At 38.2% G+C, this 19,435-nt stretch overlaps 1 protein-coding gene across 5 annotated transcripts in view; it reads left to right on the forward strand.

The window, feature by feature from the left end:
• Positions 1 to 262: 262 nt before the first annotated feature.
• LOC122015659 (putative disease resistance protein RGA4) overlaps positions 263 to 19,435 on the forward strand; it is a 73,938-nt gene continuing 54,765 nt past the window's right edge. For all 5 annotated transcript variants that reach the window (XR_006120944.1, XR_006120945.1, XM_042572679.1 and 2 more), the window contains exons 1-2: positions 263 to 530; positions 788 to 846. The gene's annotated coding sequence lies outside the window, so the exon portion shown is untranslated. The remainder of the gene's footprint in view (positions 531 to 787; positions 847 to 19,435) is intronic.

Genomic DNA, 19,435 nt, shown 5'->3' on the forward strand with positions numbered 1-19,435 from the left:
AGTTGAACTAAAAATGCATAGATTTTTTTATAATTATATTGTATATAAACTAAAAATGTATGAAATTTATTTTCATAATTTTATTATATATATTAATTATTTTTAATTAATCATCACTTAATAATATTATATATAAAAATTATTTTAATTAATTCTGATTTAGCCAGTTGTACTAAAAAGACGTGGATTTTTTATAATTATATTATATATATTAATTATATTTAATTAATTCTGTCTTAGTTAGCTAGCTGATGAACTAAAAACGCGTGGAAAAAAATTATTGACTTGTCATATGCGATTAAGCGTAGAGGCGGAAGTCTCCAATTTGCTTTGATCTCCAACTTTCTTTTTAGAATATATTTGCTTCCGGAGACTATTTTTGTAGTTTGCAGAATCGTCGCGCAACTTTGTTTTGATCACCAACTTCCTTCTAGAGCAATATTTGCTTCCGGAGACTATTCTGTAGTTTGCAGAAGCACCGGCCACTCAACGGCAGCAACGATCACTTCCCTGATCCACTTTATTTGGAGGTAATCAAATCTCGTAGACATATATATTACTTTACTATATATTAATCCTTACAATTTCCCATCAATTAATATATGACGTGTGTCCTTGATAACTATTGTGTTTTGTTTGTACAGTTCTTCTTTTTGACTGGAAAAACTTTATAAATCGTGCTAGTTTATGCATCCAAATTAAACAAGAACAATATTTGCTTAGAGGCGGAAGTCTCCACCTTTGTTTTTCCTTTTAATAATTTTTACTTCCGGAGACTATTCTGTAGGTTGTAGACGCATCGGCCACTCAACGGCAGCAACTATCACCTCTCCATTTTATTTGAAGGTAATCAAATCTATATCTATATACACACACACATGTTGAGATGCGCATAATTATATCACCTTTTGATCCAAGTAATTACTACTGTCTCTGTTTTTTTACGGTTATTTTTTATAGGAAACTTTTTATAAATCATTCTAATTTATACATCCAAATTAAACAAGAACCATCTATTCATAGGATCATGCTATTGCCGAAGATTCATAGTATAGAATTGCAGAAAGTAATAACTGCGAAAATAATCATAAACCGAACTTGAATTGAAAGACGTCGCCATATATATAGTCTCGATTTCAGTTCGAAAGCGGGAGACGGAGAAGACGCAACGGAAAGTCTTCCACTAGAATTACAGCAGCGATTTCTTGAGTTTCTCTTAGATGGGATGAGCAAAGATTCTGATACCGTAATTTAGTGGGGATCACACCCCTTATAAACTTTAGATCCGAACCTCATTAACAGCCCATCATTATTAATGACAACTAGTTAATGGATTTCATACATACAACCCACATTCAATAACATACAAGACACCAATTAGATCTCTTTATCAGGTTTTTACACGACATACTCGTATGCTATTAATTAACATGTAAGTCCATCAAAATTGAGAAATTAAATCTAACAACCTTTCACTTTAGCTATATACGCATTCTACATATAACATATTTTTAAAAATTTTGTTGAGCTCAATAATATCAAATCTTATGAGTTGAATATCCTTTTAAAATAATTTGATCCATCAATTTCACTGATATAGAACTAAAGATATCATAGTTATCTCACTTGTAACAAGTCTCGGTATAGATCTAATGTAGATGTGTGAAATAAAAGTTACATAAAATATAATTTACACATGGTTATTCTCAACCGATCCTATTTATGACTTCAATGAGTCTATATCATATTTACAAATACCTTTTGCAAAACTACATCAGTAAACTATAATTATTCTTATGACTCCAACAAGTCCATAACATATTTATAAATACTAAACTGGAATAGTAAATTACAATATTTTATTTTAGAGTGTTATGACAAAAGACACATATATGCAAATAGTATGTACAATAAACTAAAATATGTATTCATTAATATACAGAATCAAGGACTAAATATAAATTCCTACTAAATAGGTACTCGTCTAAAAGAAGAATTCTCATATTCATAATTACATACTAATGAAATATCTTAGGCATCGAACTCTTGATAAACAGATCTACTAATATGAAATCTATATATGTTGATATGCTCTATCATCACCAGATCATCTGAACTCGTTTTTAACCACCAAGAACTTGATATCGATGTGTTTAAACCTCGATGAACTATGGTTGTTTTTGGAATATAGTTATGTAATTTTATTATCATAATTGATCCTCAATGACTTATCAATGTCATCGACAATTTGAAGCGTCATGATGAAGTTCCACAGTTATATTTCATGATTGGATGCTTCATTGCAAGCTATAAATTCTTCCTCCATAGTGAAACTCACTATAAATATCTATTTGACACTTTTTCATGATATAACTCATCTTGCCAGCATGAAGATATAATCTGAGGTGGACCTTCACTATCCAAGCTATGAATAAAGCAAAGAATATAAATTAAATGTAAAAAAAATACACAATGAGAAGGGGAGAAAGAGATAGCCACATAGGAGGTTAGCGAATTGTATTAAAAAGTCTTAGGGTTTACAAAGAAAAAAGGGGGATATAAATAGACAACAAAAGTAATAAGAAAAAAAGACTAGTCAACCCTTACATAATAATAATAATCAATTATACTAACATCCTCCCTGAAACTCACGATGCACTAGCAGAAAGCATCAAAAGTTTGTAACCAGAAATTGAAAATGTATGGTGTAATGTGCCTTGGTGGGCAAGTTTGTAATTTGCATGGAAGATTAGACAAACGGTAAGGTGATGGTACGATTCTGATAGTGATGGTGAGTAAGATAACAATCAATCTCGATATACCTGGTACACTCATGAAAGATAGAATTATAAGTAATTTGAATTGTATTGGAGTTGTCACAATGCATAGAGGTAGGGTCTAAGAGAAAAATACTCATATCAGCAAGTAATCAACACAACCAAACAATTTCAGCATTATTAGAGGTCATAGCACGATATTCTACTTCGATAGAAAAACAAGATACTGTAGGACCGGGTTGACTGACTTTAGGGGGTGAATAACCTGCTATTAAAAACTAACTTCTCATGCTAACCAGCTTAACAAGGACACACACACATTATGTTAGAATAAATAACATAAACAGAAGTGATAGGGTTTTACTTTGTTACAACCTAGGTGATTGTTAGTCCAAGACTATTGAAGTTCCAGTAACAATCTCCTTCGGAGAGAGTAGCCTTTTACAATAGTTGAGTACATGAATGAAAAATAGTAAACAGGTAAATACGAGTGTGTTTTTGATAACAGAGTGCACAATCCTATTTATAGCTTTCCTAGTTGAACTGACCATTTGCGATCAATTATCGCAATTTAAAGTTTATTGGTCAATTGATTGGTCGACCGAATTTTGAACCTACTCGGCTTTGCGTCTAGATCCAACCTCTCCGAATGAAACTTGTGTTTGGCCAACTGATCCTCTTGATCGATCAACTGAACCTCTGATCTTCCTACGACTTATTTGACCTAATGAGTTCACGCTTCTGATCCAATGTTCAGTTGACCGATCCATTCTTTCAATTGATCGAACAAGCTGGAATGGTCTATTAGGACCGTGATGTCCATTAGAGGAGGTGGAGGTGGGGGGGGGGGGGGGGGAATAGCGTTTCGTCGTGCTTGTCGGTTGTTTCATCTTGATGATGTGCAACATTAATAAACACAAGACACACACAACGGTAACAATTAGGATTTAATTGGTATCCACCTCAAGAAGAGGTGACTAATCCAAGGATCCACACATGACACGCTATCTCCACTATGAAACACTCCTTCTCAGTTGCAGCCGGAGGCGGAGAAGCCTCGTACAAACTCACACAACAACACACACAAAAATACAAGAAGAGAGTACAAGATACAAATAAAAACACTACTTCTTCTTGCTTACTTGTAGCTTGTTGTTGCCTCTTGAACCTTGGACAAGCCCCTCCAAGTGCCTTCAAGACTGGCAGTGAAAGTCAGAGAAAGCGCTGTGAAACTGTTGGATTTTTCGGGCCGCGAAAACCGCTTTTTCGCGTCGCGAAAACCCCGAATCACCCTAGCCAACGGATCTCGTGCGAAGAAAACTTTTCAAAAACGATACGAGTACGAGTTTACAACTTAGATCTACTCCTAGATCTACATGAAGAAGAATTATACCTTCGAAGCGTGCCTTTCGCGTATCCCGCTCGTCCAAAACGCCGGATCTCGAGAGTATCAAGATAGATACCCCTCTAGAAGTATCCACACAAACACGTAGGTGGAGAAAAATACACAAAGAGGTGTGCTAGCACCTATTTGTGGTTCGGCCAAGATGAGGAGGAGAAGGAGAGCTTGAGAGGAAGAAGATGCAATAATCATCACTTGAATGAAAATGAATCCATCTTCATTCAAATTGTGGCCGACCACATTTCCCAAATGTAACCCCCTCATTAATGCATTAAGTTGTCATCAAAGAGGGAATGTAACCTCCATGAGGTGGCACCCACTAGTAACTCCTATGAGGTGGCAACCATGATGATGTGGTGCATCATCATTGGTTCACATCAATGCCAACTCACCAATGAGGTGGCATAAAGTCAAGTCAAACTTGACTTTTAATCTTCCTCTCAAGTCAAGTCAAACTTGACCAAATCTCTTCCATGGTTGATCTAATCTAACTATTTGATTCAAGCTAACTTAATATAATGAATCTAATTCATTAAATTAAGTTGATTTAATGAGTCATAATCTAAATTAGACTCATTGAATACATGAATCAACTTGAGTCTAACTCAATTAGCCCAATTTGGATTACTCTTAATCCAATTTGATCCATCAAATGAATCAAGTCCTCTTGGTTCATCATATGAACCTAATCTCCATCTAATTGTCCTAAGTGTGTGACCCTATAGGTTCTTGTAACGTTGGCAATGCCCTAAACCCATTTAGGAGCATAAGTAATGAGCGGTATCTAGCAACACATCATTACTACCCAAGTTACAAGAATGTCGAGATCCAACATCACCTTGTGACTACTAATTGTGACTCCTCACAATATATGACAAGTGTCCTTCTATCCTAGACATCTAGATTGGTCAATGTGAAGCATAGACCGTGTCATCCTCTGACCAATCTAAATCTTGAACTCCAAGTAGACTCACTAAATCAAATGAACTCAATATCCTATATTGACTCATTTGGGCATGGCCATGCACTTCGTGGTCTCACTCTATCAAGAATACCGATGTCTCTCCCGTCATATAGGAGGGATAGATCCCATCTACATCACTCACATCCCTCTGCATAATTTGTTATATATCCAGTAATCGCCTTTATAGTCCACCCAGTTTCGGGTGACGTTTGACGAAACCAAAGTACATAACTCCTTATGTAGGGATCTATTGTGACTTTAGGTATAAGGACTAGTAGTCATACTAATAGCCACATGAGAAAGTATATGACACTCATATAACGATCCATGATACTTTCTCATGGCGGGTCATTCAGTATACATTCTCTAATGTATACCCATGTGTCAACTTGATATCTCTATATCCATGACTTGTGAGATCAAGTCATCGAGTTGACCTACATGCTAGTCTTATTGCATTAACATTGTCCCTGAATGTTAATACTCGACTAGGAATGATTAAGAGTAGTGTTCCCTATATCATCTCACTATCGGTTCAACTAACCGATTGATATAGGTGAGAACCATCTACTCAAGGACATTATTATACTTAGTTTATTTGGCACAAATACAAGTAAGTATAATAACCAAAATCCAAATGCCTTTATTTATAGAATATGATACAATAAGTCCAAAATACAATCATTTAATGATTGGCTCTAGGGCTCTAGCTAACAATCTCCCACTAGCACTAGTGCCAATCAGTGTAGGCTCTAAGCCCAAATGACCTAGTGTGACCATCATGCTTCTTCTGTGCCAAAGCCTTGGTCAAGGGATCTGCGATGTTAGCCTCTGTAGGTACTCTGCAAATCTTCACATCTCCTCTCTCGATGATCTCTCGAATGAGATGGAAGCGCCGTAGTATGTGTTTGTTCCGTTGGTGTGAGCGTGGTTCCTTCGCCTGTGCTATAGCTCCATTGCTGTCACAATAGAGCTCAATGGGGTCAGCAATGCTAGGAACCACCCCAAGTTCAGTGATGAACTTGCGGATCCAAACTGCCTCCTTTGCTGCCTCTGATGCAGCAATGTACTCGGCTTCTGTCGTAGAATCAGCTACTGTGTCCTGCTTAATGCAAAATACGAACCCCGATTGCGATCTATAGTCATCCTGGTCGGTCTGGAAGCTAGCATCACTGTAACCCTTTACAGCTAGCTCATCATTGCCTCCATATATCAAGAAATATTCTTTAGTCCTTCTTAAGTACTTAAGAATATTCTTGACCGCTATCCAGTGACTTTCACCTAGATCTGACTGGTATCTGCTCGTCATGCTCAAAGCATACGAGACATCAGGTCGAGTACATAGCATGGCGTACATGATCGATCCTATGGCTGAGGCATAAGGGATCTGATCCATGCGGTCTCTCTCCTCTCTAGAAGAGGGACCTTGAGTCTTCGAAAGACTCACGCCATGTGACATCGGCAGAAATCCCTTCTTGGAGTTCTGCATGGCAAACCGAAGGAGTAGCTTGTCAATGTATGTACTCTGACTTAGGCCAAGCAATCTCTTAGATCTATCTCTATAGATCTGTATCCCTAGAATGTGGGATGCTTCACCTAAGTCCTTCATTGAGAAGCAACTCCCTAGCCAAGTCTTGACAGACTGAAGCATAGGGATGTCCTTCCCAATGAGTAGTATGTCATCCACATACAATATGAGGAAGACAACTATATTCCCTACAACCTTCTTGTAGACACAAGGCTCATCTTCGTTCTTGATGAAACCAAACTATTTGATTGCATCATCGAATCAAAGATTCCAGCTCCGAGAAGCTTGCTTTAGTCCATAAATGGACCTATGCAGCTTGCATACTAGTATGTTGTGGATCTACAAAACCCTCAGGTTGTGTCATGTACACATCCTCGAGTAGGTTTCCATTCAGAAACGCGGTTTTGACATCCATCTGCCATATCTCATAGTCATGGTAGGCTGCAATAGCAAGCATGATCCGAATGGACTTAAACATCGCTACTGGAGAAAAGGTTTCATCATAGTCAATACCATGAATCTGCTTGAAACCTTTAGCTACCAAGCGACCCTTATAGATAAGTCCATCCATGTAGTCTTTCTCTTAAAGATCCACTTGCACCCAATGGATTTTACCCCTTCAGGTGGATCAACCAAAGTCCATACTTGGTTGGTGTACATGGATTCCATTTCGGATCTCATGGCCTCTAGCCATTTCTCGGAATCTGGTCTCATCACAGCTTCCTGATAGGTGGTAGGCTCATCCTCTATGAGCACAATGTCATCATGGTCAGACAAGAGAAATGAGTATCTCTCAGGCTGACGACGTACCCTATCAGACCTGCGAAGAGGTATGTCTACTTGAACCGGTTGTTGTTCCTCAACTCCTTGTGGAACAACATCATCCACAACACTTTGTGGTTCCAGTTCAATTTCCATCGAGGCATCAGTGCTATTGTTCGCATCTTGAACTTCTTCAAGATCAAACGCGCTCCCACTAGTCTTTCTAGAAACAAAGTCCCTTTCTAGAAAGACCCCAGTCTTTGCCACAATTTGACTGGGAATGTAGAAGTAATATCCCTTGGTTTCCTTGGGATATCCAATGAAATAACACTTGTCGATTTGGGTCCTAATTTGTCCGAGACTTGACGCCTAACGTAAGTCTCACAAATCCTCATGAGACATCTCCGGACATCTCCACCATATCCTATATGGTGTCTTTATCACGGCCTTGGATGGAACTCGGTTGAGTATAAAAGCTGCCGTGTCTAGAGCATAGCCCCAAAGGAATGTCGGAAGATCTGTGTGACTCATCATAGACAGTACCATATCTAATAAGGTACGATTTCTCCTTTCGGACACACCATTCCACTTTGGTGTTCCAGGAGGAGTGAGTTGGGATAGAATCCCACACTCAGCTAGATAGTCACGGAATTCATGGCTAAGGTATTCTCCACCTCGATCGGATCGAAGTATCTTAATACTCTTGCCAAGCTGGTTCTGTACTTCATTCTTGAATTCTTTGAACTTTTCAAAGGATTCTGACTTATGTGTCATCAAGTACACATAACCATATCTACTGAAGTCATCAGTAAACGTGATGAAGTACCTATAACCGCCTTTAGCAGTGACATTGAAAGGGCCACATACATCACTATGTATGAGTCCTAACAAATCAGTCGCCCTTTCGCTGTGCCCACTAAAGGGAGTCTTGGTCATCTTGCCTCGTAGGCATGACTCGCATATCTCATATGATTCTAAATCAAATGAGTCCAGCAAACCATCCTTATGGAGCTGGGATAAGCGCTTGTCATTTATATGACCTAAGCGACAATGCCAGAGATAGGTTTGGTTCAGGTCATTTGACTTGAACCTCTTGGTATTTATGTTATAGATAGGGCTCTCAAGGTCAAGAAAATAGAGTCCGTTTATCAGAGGTGCACTACAATAGAACATATCGTTTAAATAGACGGAACAACATTTGTTCTTTATTATAAACGAGAATCCTTTCTTGTCCAAACAAGAAACTGAAATTATGTTCTTAGTCAAGGCAGGCACATAACAATAATCATCTAATTCTAGTACTAGCCCAGAGGGCAGAGATAGATGGTAAGTTCCTACAGCAATAGCAGCAACCCGTGCTCCATTGCCTACTCGTAGGTCTATCTCACCCTTCGTCAATGCCCTGCTATTTCTCAGCGCTTGTACATTAGTACAAATGTGCGAAGCACATCCGGTATCTAATACCCACGATGAAGAAATAGAGAGGTTGACTTCTATAACATGTATACCTGAAGTAGAAATCTTATTTCTCTTCTTCTTAAGATCTTCCAGGTATTCTTTGGAGTTCCTTTTCTAGTGCCTTGCTTGTCCTTGATATAGGTGACAAAGATGTTCAACCATATCATAAGCGCTCATCAACTCATGTTGCTTCTGAAGCTCTGAGTTCATGGTTGCGAGCATAAGACAGGACACATCTAATGCGTCATCTTGATGCTTCTTGTAAGCATCTCGGTCTGCTCGCGTGGCAGTAGCAGGAGGAGCCTCCGGAATGGGTTGCTCCAGAACGTACAGTTTACGTTCTTGAGTGAGAACTATTCTCAGGTTCCTGTATCAGTCCAGGAAGTTTGCTCCGTTGAGCTTGTCCTTCTCAAGGACAGATCGCAGGGAGAAGGTGTTCGTATTTGACGTCATGGTTATCTACAACAGAATAAAAATAGAAATAAATATCATATTCTTAATTATTTAATTAGGCCTTTAACTAAATGATGCTCCCACTGAATTCTATAATTCATGTGGGACAAGATCCACATCATACTAACCCTTGAGTTAGTTTTGGCTAATACGCCCAAGATTTAGTATGATCGGTAGGTAACGATTACCAATTACATCTCTATGCAACTCTTGTTTATAGGATAAAATCTGCATTTATATTAAAACTCGAGTTAGCTTTGGCTAATACGCCCGAGAGTTAATATAAACATGATTTTGTCCTACTTTTCCAAACATTGGAAGAATGCCTATAGTTATACTCGATCCAACCGAGTTAACTAGGGATACTCAATCTTATTGAGTTTATATTCACCCATGCGTTGATAGGCGGGACCAAGATTGTCCCTCCGCACCCTACCAAGATAGTATGCGTTGCTCTGCTTTGGCAGATTCAACAACATCATGCGATCGAGGTAGTGATGGGTATCACAGCATGGTAGGCATTTTGAGTTGTCGTGATTTAGATCTAATCTAAATGATGTTGTATCATATACACGAAATAGATCTAATCTAATCAATAGAGTGCATCTTGTACACGATGTAGATCTAATCTAATCGTAAGACACTAATTAATTACTTAATTAAACATGCATCATATACACAAGTAATTAACTAAGTTTTTGTGATTAGTCATGGCCCTACTACGATCTTCTCAAGCCAATGAGAAGATCGGATAGTCAACCTAAGGTCAACTTCTCAAGCGCCTTCCTTTTGACCACCTTGTGTTACTCGCGCCTTCCTCGTAACTCCGTCTCGAGTGGACCTTCCACAGCTCTAAATTTGTACATTACAATTTTTGAAACTCGAGTTACATTCGAGTCTAAATCTAATTTACAACCAGAATAATAGAAAGGCATGACGCGCAGGTCGTGAAAATAAAATAAAAAATAAAATACAAGCACGCACATTACATAACGGCACGCAGACCGTATTATGAATTACAACACAATATCCAAATCTAATTTGGGTCATTTGGGCCATGACTATCACAAAATTAATATATAATTCAAAATTATATATTTCTGTAATTTTTCATAATTTTACAGATTTTATGAGTAAATTTTTTCCGGCGGTCCCGATTAGCGATTTCGGGCGCAATCGCGGAGCAAATCCCCTTGCGGGGTTAGGGGCAGTACCCCTACCCGCGATCTAACCATCGCGAGTTGCTCCTAAGCGATCCAAAAGTGCCTTATCCCGCTGTCCCAAAAAGATTTGGGTCGAAACGATGCCGTTTCGGGAAAAACTTCTCGGTAGTCGAAGCCTACAAGTGTATAAACACTTGTGCTTCGCTTCTACGAGAAAAATTACTCTTAAAACTATAAAAACCATAAATTTACAGAAATGTACAGAAACTTTAATTTTTCATAAAAATCAAATTAAACTCGTACAAGCTTCGCACGTGGCTCTGATACCACTGTTGGGTTTTCCGGGCCGCGAAAACCGCTTTTTCGCGTAGCGGAAACCCCGAATCACCCTAGCCAACGGATCTCGTGCGAAGAAAACTTTTCAAAAACGATACGAGTACGAGTTTACAACTTAGATCTACACCTAGATCTACATGAAGAAGAATTATACCTTCGAAGTGTGCCTTTCGCGTATCCCGCTCGTCCAAAACGCCGGATCTCGAGAGTATCAAGATAGATACCCCTCTAGAAGTATCCACACGAACACGTAGATGAGAAAAACACACAAAGAGGTGTGCTAGCACCTATTTGTGGTTCGGCCAAGATGAGGAGGAGAAGGAGAGCTTGAGAGGAAGAAGATGCAATAATCATCACTTGAATGAAAATGAATCCATCTTCATTCAAATTGTGGCCGACCACATTTCCCAAATGTAACCCCCTCATTAATGCATTAAGTTGTCATCAAAGAGGGAATGTAACCTCCATGAGGTGACACTCACTAATAACTCCTATGAGGTGGCAACCATGATGATGTGGTGCATCATCATTGGTTCACATCAATGCCAACTCACCAATGAGGTGGCATAAAGTCAAGTCAAACTTGACTTTTAATCTTCCTCTCAAGTCAAGTCAAACTTGACCAAATCTCTTCCATGGTTGATCTAATCTAACCATTTGATTCAAGACAACTTAATATAATGAATCTAATTCATTAAATTAAGTTGATTTAATGAGTCATAATCTAAATTAGACTCATTGAATACATGAATCAACTTGAGTCTAACTCAATTAGCCCAATTTGGATTACTTTTAATCCAATTTGATCCATCAAATGAATCAAGTCCTCTTGGTTCATCATATGAACCTAATCTCCATCTAATTGTCCTAAGTGTGTGACCCTATAGGTTCTTGTAACGTTGGCAATGCCCTAAACCCATTTAGGAGCATAAGTAATGAGCGGTATCTAGCAACACATCATTACTACCCAAGTTACAAGAATGTCGAAATCCAACATCACCTTGTGACTACTAATTGTGACTCCTCACAATATATGACAAGTGTCCTTCTATCCTAGACATCTAGATTGGTCAATGTGAAGCATAGACCGTGTTATTCTCTGACCAATCTAAATCTTGAACTCCAAGTAGACTCACTAAATCAAATGAACTCAATATCCTATATTGACTCATTTGGGCATGGCCATGCACTTCGTGGTCTCACTCTATCAAGAATACCGATGTCTCTCCCGTCATATAGGAGGGATAGATCTCATCTACATCACTCACATCCCTCTGCATAATTTGTTATATACCCAGTAATCGCCTTTATAGTCCACCCAGTTACAGGTGACGTTTGACGAAACCAAAGTACATAACTCCTTATGTAGGGAACCATGGTGACTTCAGGTCTAAGGACTAGTAGTCATACTAATAGCCACATGAGAAAGTATATGACACTCATATAACGATCCATGATACTTTCTCATGGCGGGTCATTCAGTATACATTCTCTAATGTATACCCATGTGTCAACTTGATATCTCTATATCCATGACTTGTGAGATCAAGTCATCGAGTTGACCTACATGCTAGTCTTATTGTATTAACATTGTCCCTGAATGTTAATACTCGACTAAGAATGATTAAGAGTAGTGTTCCCTATATCATCTCACTATCGGTTCAACTAACCGATTGATATAGGTGAGAACCATCTACTCAAGGACATTATTATACTTAGTTTATTTGGCACAAATACAAGTAAGTATAATAACTAAAATCCAAATGCCTTTATTTATAGAATATGATACAATAAGTCCAAAATACAATCATCTAATGATTGGCTCTAGGGCTTTAGCTAACAGATCACACACAAATCGCAGATGAAGCTCGCAAAGAACTGCGGAGAAAATGCTACTCCCAGACTTTAAACAGTGCTCCCAATCGATCCAAATCATCCCCAATCGATTGCCACGTCAGCACCGATCCATCGCAGCCGTCCATCGCTCGTTTCCTGCTCAACGGTCACTTCCCAATCGATCCACCGATCGATTGGGGCTGTCTGAATCGATCGACTGATCGATTCAGCTTCATTCTGTGCTCTCGCGTCCGCGCGAGAGCTTCTGCTTCCAATCGATCAACCGATCGATTGGGAACATCTGAATCGATCGGTGGATCGATTCAGATGCATTCTGTGTTCTCGCAATCGCCCGAGAACTTCCCTGCCCAATCGATCAGCTGATCGATTGGCAGCTCCCAATCGATCGCCCGATCGATTGGGAAGGGTTCTGTGCTCACGAAATATGGTCCCAATCGATTGGGTCATTCCTTCCTTCATAGCACACTCCAATCGATCAGCTGATCGATTGGAGCTTGTTCAATCGATCGCCCGATCGATTGAACACCCTGGACTTGACTCAAACTCAAGTCCAGCTCCCCAAACCCAACTCTTGGTCAACCGTGACCTGTTGGGTTTGCACGCCTAGCATTTTGCTACTCTCGACCAACCTCGAACTAGCCTTCTAGCCTCCTCCATCAGCCTTGCGTCCCTCGGATATCTCCCCATCCTTCACGCCTTGCCTTCTGGAGCTTCCATCGGCCTCATCCTAGTTGTCGGGTTCTCGTAGCCAAATCACCCTAGGACTTGCTCTGCCAAGATCACACTTGGACTTTCCAATTGCTTAACTCCTCACCAGGACTTTCACTTTGCCAAGATCACACTTGGACTTTCCAATTGCCTGGATCCTCACGGACTTTCACTTTGCCAAGATCACACTTGGACTTTCCTTTTGCCAAGATCACACTTGGACTTTCCAGTTGCCTGGATCCTCACCAGGACTTTCCCTTTGCCTAGCTATACTAGGACTTTCCAATTGTCTGATCTCACTTATCAGGACTTTCACCACCAAGTCTGGTCAACACTGACCTACTTGGATTTTCTCTCTTGCCAACCTTCCTGTTGGACTTACCTTTGCCTAATCTCCAATTAGGACTTTCCCAGTCAAGTCTCCTGTCAACCTTGACCTACTTAACTTCTCTCTTGCCTAACCTCCAGTTAGGACTTTCCCATTGCCTAAACTCTAGTTAGGACTTTCTCATTGCCTAAACTCCAGTTAGGACTTTCCCGATCAAGTCTCCGGTCAACACTGACCCACTTGACCTGTCTTCTTATCAACCTGGTCAATCCTTTGACCATCTCCACAATCGGACGATTTCCCTAGCAATCTCCATATATTGTCAAACAAACGATTGCCCTAGCAATCTCCTTCTATTGTCAAACAGACGATTGCCCTAGCAATCTCCATCTATTGTTAAACAGACGATTGCCCTAGCAATCTCCATATATTATCAAATATCAAAACTCAAATCCCGACTCAAGCTTGACTCAACTCAAGCTTAGTCAAACTAGTCAAACTTGACCTAGGAAAATTTTCCCAACATGGTCAACCTCCGTGTTGACCATTCGTTGACTTCCACTCCTTTAGGTGATGGTCCCAACATCCAGAATTGAGCTCACCGAACCATTTCCGTTCTTCTCTTCGAGTAGACTCCTTCCGGGCTTCTCGTCCCTTGGATGCGCCTCGTACATCCTTCTCGCTCCACCAGTATATTCTTCCATAGTTCCTCGTCTCTTCAATGCACCGAGCTTGTCAACTCAATTTCAGTGCGATCTTTCTCACTCGCTGCTTCTTCTGCTCGATTTCTTGTGTTTCTAAGTTCTGCACACTTAGACATAAGACATCAAAATAATACAAAACCTAACTTAACTCAATTGACCACATTAAAACTATCCCGGGATATTTTCAATCTCTTTTTTTTTATATACATCAATCCGAGTTAAAGTTAGAATAAACAAAATATTAAATTTATAAAAGTTAACTACATAACAAAAATATTACAATTTAGTACAAAAGAAATTTGCAATAATCTCTCCCTTAACTATATTTTTTCTCCCTTTGATCATATCAAAAGAAATATGTTAAAAAATTAATATCAAAAGAAATATGTTAAAAAAAATTACGCAATAGATAGAGAAAAATATGAAAAAAATTTTAGGGGTTGTAAACATATGATCAATGGTTTTTATTTTTATTGAAATTATTTTACAAAGAAAAATAATTTTTAATTATTAAACATCAGATTTGTCAAAAATAATTTAGAAAATATTTTTAATTTATGAAAAACCTTGATTTCTTTTTTATCAAAGTTAAATAGAATCAATCGGATATGATAAATTTTTTGATGAGAAACCTATTTTCTTATAAAAAAACTAAATATTTTTTACAGAAATATGTTTTGAAATTAAGAGCTTAAATGAATTTGACTAAAAAAATCATGCTAAATTTTCTGAATATTGAGAATGTAATGATTATCTAAAAAAAAATTGAGTTTTTTTTAGAAACCAATCTTCAAAAAATTTTAATTTAAAATTTCCATTTTTCGATCATAAATGCATAAAATATCATATAACGGTGGAAAAATTTTGATTTTTTTTCTGTTGACAGAAAATACATTTATTTATTTATCAGAGAAAAAATTTAAACAAAAAAAATGAATAGAAGGTTTATGAAAGAAAATTTCAATAATGTCAAAACAGATTTTAGTAAACTAAATATTTAATAGGTCAAAATTGATTTCGGAATTCAAAACAAATTCTTACCTACTAAATTTATCAAGTATTTTTTATAAAAATTTGAAATTAGGAATATTTTTAATTTGCCCCTGTGATTTTTAACATACTAATTTAAACCTCCATAATTTCTAAAATTTTGAACTTGTACCATATTTGAGCATACATAATTCTTTTCTAATATTTATATTTGATTTTTTAATTTTTCATTTTTAATTTCCATCTTATCAAAATCTTCTTTTGAGCAAGAAATAGCTAACTTATTTTCTAGATCAATTTTAGCTTTCTTCAACTCAATGTGTTTAGTTCTTAATTTACATAATGATCTACTTAATATCTTTATAGCATCATAAAGTTGATCTAAGGGTAGGTAGATGTTCCCCCTTGATCGATGCTCTCTTCCAATGTGACTTCATCTTCTTCTTCTTGGTGGCTAGCCATTAGTACTAGTGCGGCGTATTGTTTTGCCTCAGACTCGGATGACGACGAGTCGCTACATGTTGCCTTGAGATTTTTTATTTTGTCCTTCTTGTACTTTTGTCCTTCTCTTTCTCGTTGCTCTTCAGTTTCGGACAATTGTCTTTGATATACCCCTTTTCATTGAAGTTGTAACATCTTACTTTTATTCTTTTCCTTAGAAGCTTTGATACTTTGAAAACTTTCCTACCATAAAAGCTTCTTCATCTTCGTTGAGGGATAATTCTGATTCCGGTTCTATCTTATTAGCTTTGAATGCACATATTCTTCTCTTTTAGACTTGCACATCTAGACTCGTGAAGTTCCAAAGTTGAGAATAAATTATCTAATGTACTTACCTCCAGATCCTTTAAGATATAATATGAATCAATAACAGAAGACCACATTAGAGTTCTTGGTAACACATTTAGAGTAAACCGTATTGATTCTCAATTAGTTACTATTTCTTTGAGATTTGTGAGCATGATGATGAGCTCCTTGATCCTTACTTGCAAATGGGCAACTGACTCACCTTTCTCCAGTTGGAGGTTACTCGGTTGATTTCGTAGTACATCTCTTTTGGCTAGCTTGATTTCCGATGTTCTTTCATGGAGTGCTAAGACCTTCTCCTAAAATTCTTTCACAAAGCTACACGTGTCGATCTGGTTGACTTCGTTGTGCAGTAGTACGCTTAGAAGGTGAAACTCTGCCTTACCATTCACCATGAACTTGGTTTGTTGTTTCTTGTTCCAAAGATGCTTTTCTTTTTCTTCTTCATCCTCATTTCTAGGTACTTCAAAACCATATTTTATTGTTAATTAAATATCAAAGGTGGTTTTAAAATATACCTCCATTTTACGCTTTCAAAGCGTGAACTTCCTCTCGAATTTTGATGGATGAATGCTTGATCCAGCCATCTTATTATTTCTTTAGTCGGCCATTAGTCCTCCAAAAGTAGTATGACTCTAATACCAATTGTAGGACCAAGTTGACCGACAAGAGAGGATGAATAATCTGCAATTAAAAACTAACTTCTCTTTCTAACCAGCTTAGCAAGGACACACACACATTAAGTTAGAATAAATAACATAAACGAAAGAGATAGGGTTTTACTTAGTTACAACCAAGGTAGTTATTAATGCAAGACTATTGAAGCTCCAGTAACAATCTCCTTCGGACAGAGTAGTCTCTCACAATAGTTGAGTACATAAATGAAATATAGTAAAAAAGGTAAACACGAGTGTGTTTTTTATAATCGAGTGCACAACCCTATTTATAGCTTTCCTGGTCGAACTGATCGTTTGCGATCAGTTATCGCAATCCGAAGTTTATCCGTTGACTGATCCTTTTGATCGGTAGACTGAACCTTTGAACCTTTCTAGCTTCACATCTAGATCCAACCTCTCCATATCAAACTTGTGTTCAATCGACTGATCCTCTTGATCGGTCAACTGAACCTCCAATCTTCCTTCGACTTATCTGACCTGATGAGTTCATGCTTCTGATCCGACGTTCAATCAACTGATCCTTGTGATCGGTCTATCGATCCATGCTTAGGTTCGATCAAGAGATCCATTCTTTCGGTCGACTAAACAAGCTGGAATGGTTAACCTCCGTGTTGACCATTCCCTAACTTCTGCTCCTTTTAGGTGATGGTCCGAACATCTAGAATTGAGTTCACCAGAACTCAACTTCGTCCTTCTCCTCGAGTAGACTTCCTCATCGCTTCTCATCCTTTGGATGTGCCTCGTACATCCTTCTCACTCCATCGGTGTACTTTTCCACAGCTCCTCGTTCCTCAGATACACCAAGCCAATCGACTTACTTTCCATGTCATTATTCTCCCTCGCTATATCTTCCGCTCGGCTTCTTGTGTTCCTAAATTCCTACACACTCAGCCACAAGACATCAAAACAACACAGAACCTAACTTAACACATCAAAACTATCCTGAGATACTTACAAAGACAACATTTTCTTTTTTTTTTACTCTTCCAAGAGATAATGATGTTGTTAGGTCCAAAAGAATTCAAATATCTCTACAATGGTATAATATTGTCCACTTTAGGTCCAAGCCTTCAAGGATTTAATTTTGAGCTCTACACAAAAGGCCTCATACCAAGGAAGATATCTTCTTCTTTTAAATCCATGATCTTTTCCATGTATTTTTAATGTGGAACTTTATTTGTAATCTTGCAATCCTAACAATACCTCCCTCAAACGAAGGACCACAGGACCCCCTTCAAGCGGAAAGCCTATCCGTTTGACATTCGATCCTCGACCCACTAAATCTTTCCCATCCCTTGGTCCTACCAACCTACTAGGTCTTTATGCCCCTCGGCCCATGTGACATACTAGAACTTCCTTGCCACTCAGTCCAACTAATTTATTAAGTCTTTCTTGCCTAACTGCAACTAGGGCTTCTCTGCCTGGTTGTCCACTAGGACTTCTTGCCTAATGTCTGGTCCTTGATCTAGACACGAGAGCCCCCACTTCCTTTGTTTGAGGTTAATGTTCTATTCACATAGCTCGATTAGACCATAGTTCTTGTGCACAATCGACGGTTAGACCTTCTGGTAGTTCAGTCTCTGATACCACTTGTTAGGACTGGTAGAGCTAGGGGTGAATAGCTCGCTTCGGGCAACGGATATTTAAAGCTAAGCACACCACAATGCTAATATGTTGATTTTCTTGGTCTCCACTTCCTTGAAGTAACTAATCCAAGGGTCCACACTAGTAATCATAGATTCCATTATAAACTCTTCTTCTTGGAATAACATTGAAGGTAGAGAAACCTGTTACAACAAGCTTTCAAAGCTCTCAAATGAAAATAGCAACAAAGGAGAAGAAGAATGGAAAGGTTACAAGTTTTGGCTTAGTTCTCCTTCTCTTGGTTGCTTAAAGATCTTGAGGATGAGAGCTTGAGACTGAGATGAGCAGAAAGATGGCAATGGAATAGTATCCCAGTTTCATAGCCAAATTCCCTTTTTAAACACTTCAGAATCGATCTGTTTCTCTACTTTTTGGTCGCCATCAATAGATTAAGTGAATGCTCAATCGATTACAAACTATCCGTTCAAAGCTATTGACTTTATATTTAATGGCTGAGATTGATATATTTTGAATCACAATCGATTAGTATTAAGCATCAATCAATTAACCATCTTAATCGATTAGCTAATTGATCATGGAGCTTTCTGTTTTTGCAAACAAAGTCTCTTGATCGATGATCCAATCGATTGATATTCACCCAATCGATCAACCAATTGATCATGGAGCTTTTTGTTTCTGCGAAGAAAGTCTCTTGATTGATTAACCAATTGATTGGTATTCACCCAATTGATCAACCAATCAATCATGGAGCTTTCTGTATGCTTGAGTTTGATGACCAATCGATTGGAAATTCGTGCCAATTGATTGATGCATTCTAGGTTTTGGGTGTTCACCCCTAAACCCTGGAACACACTCCTTTTTTATATTCAATCTATCCCAAGTACCTCATGCCAGATGAATCTCATGTTCCTTGGCA

Source organism: Zingiber officinale, chromosome 1A (genome assembly GCF_018446385.1).
Source record: "Zingiber officinale cultivar Zhangliang chromosome 1A, Zo_v1.1, whole genome shotgun sequence".
Taxonomy (NCBI): Eukaryota; Viridiplantae; Streptophyta; class Magnoliopsida; order Zingiberales; family Zingiberaceae; genus Zingiber; species Zingiber officinale.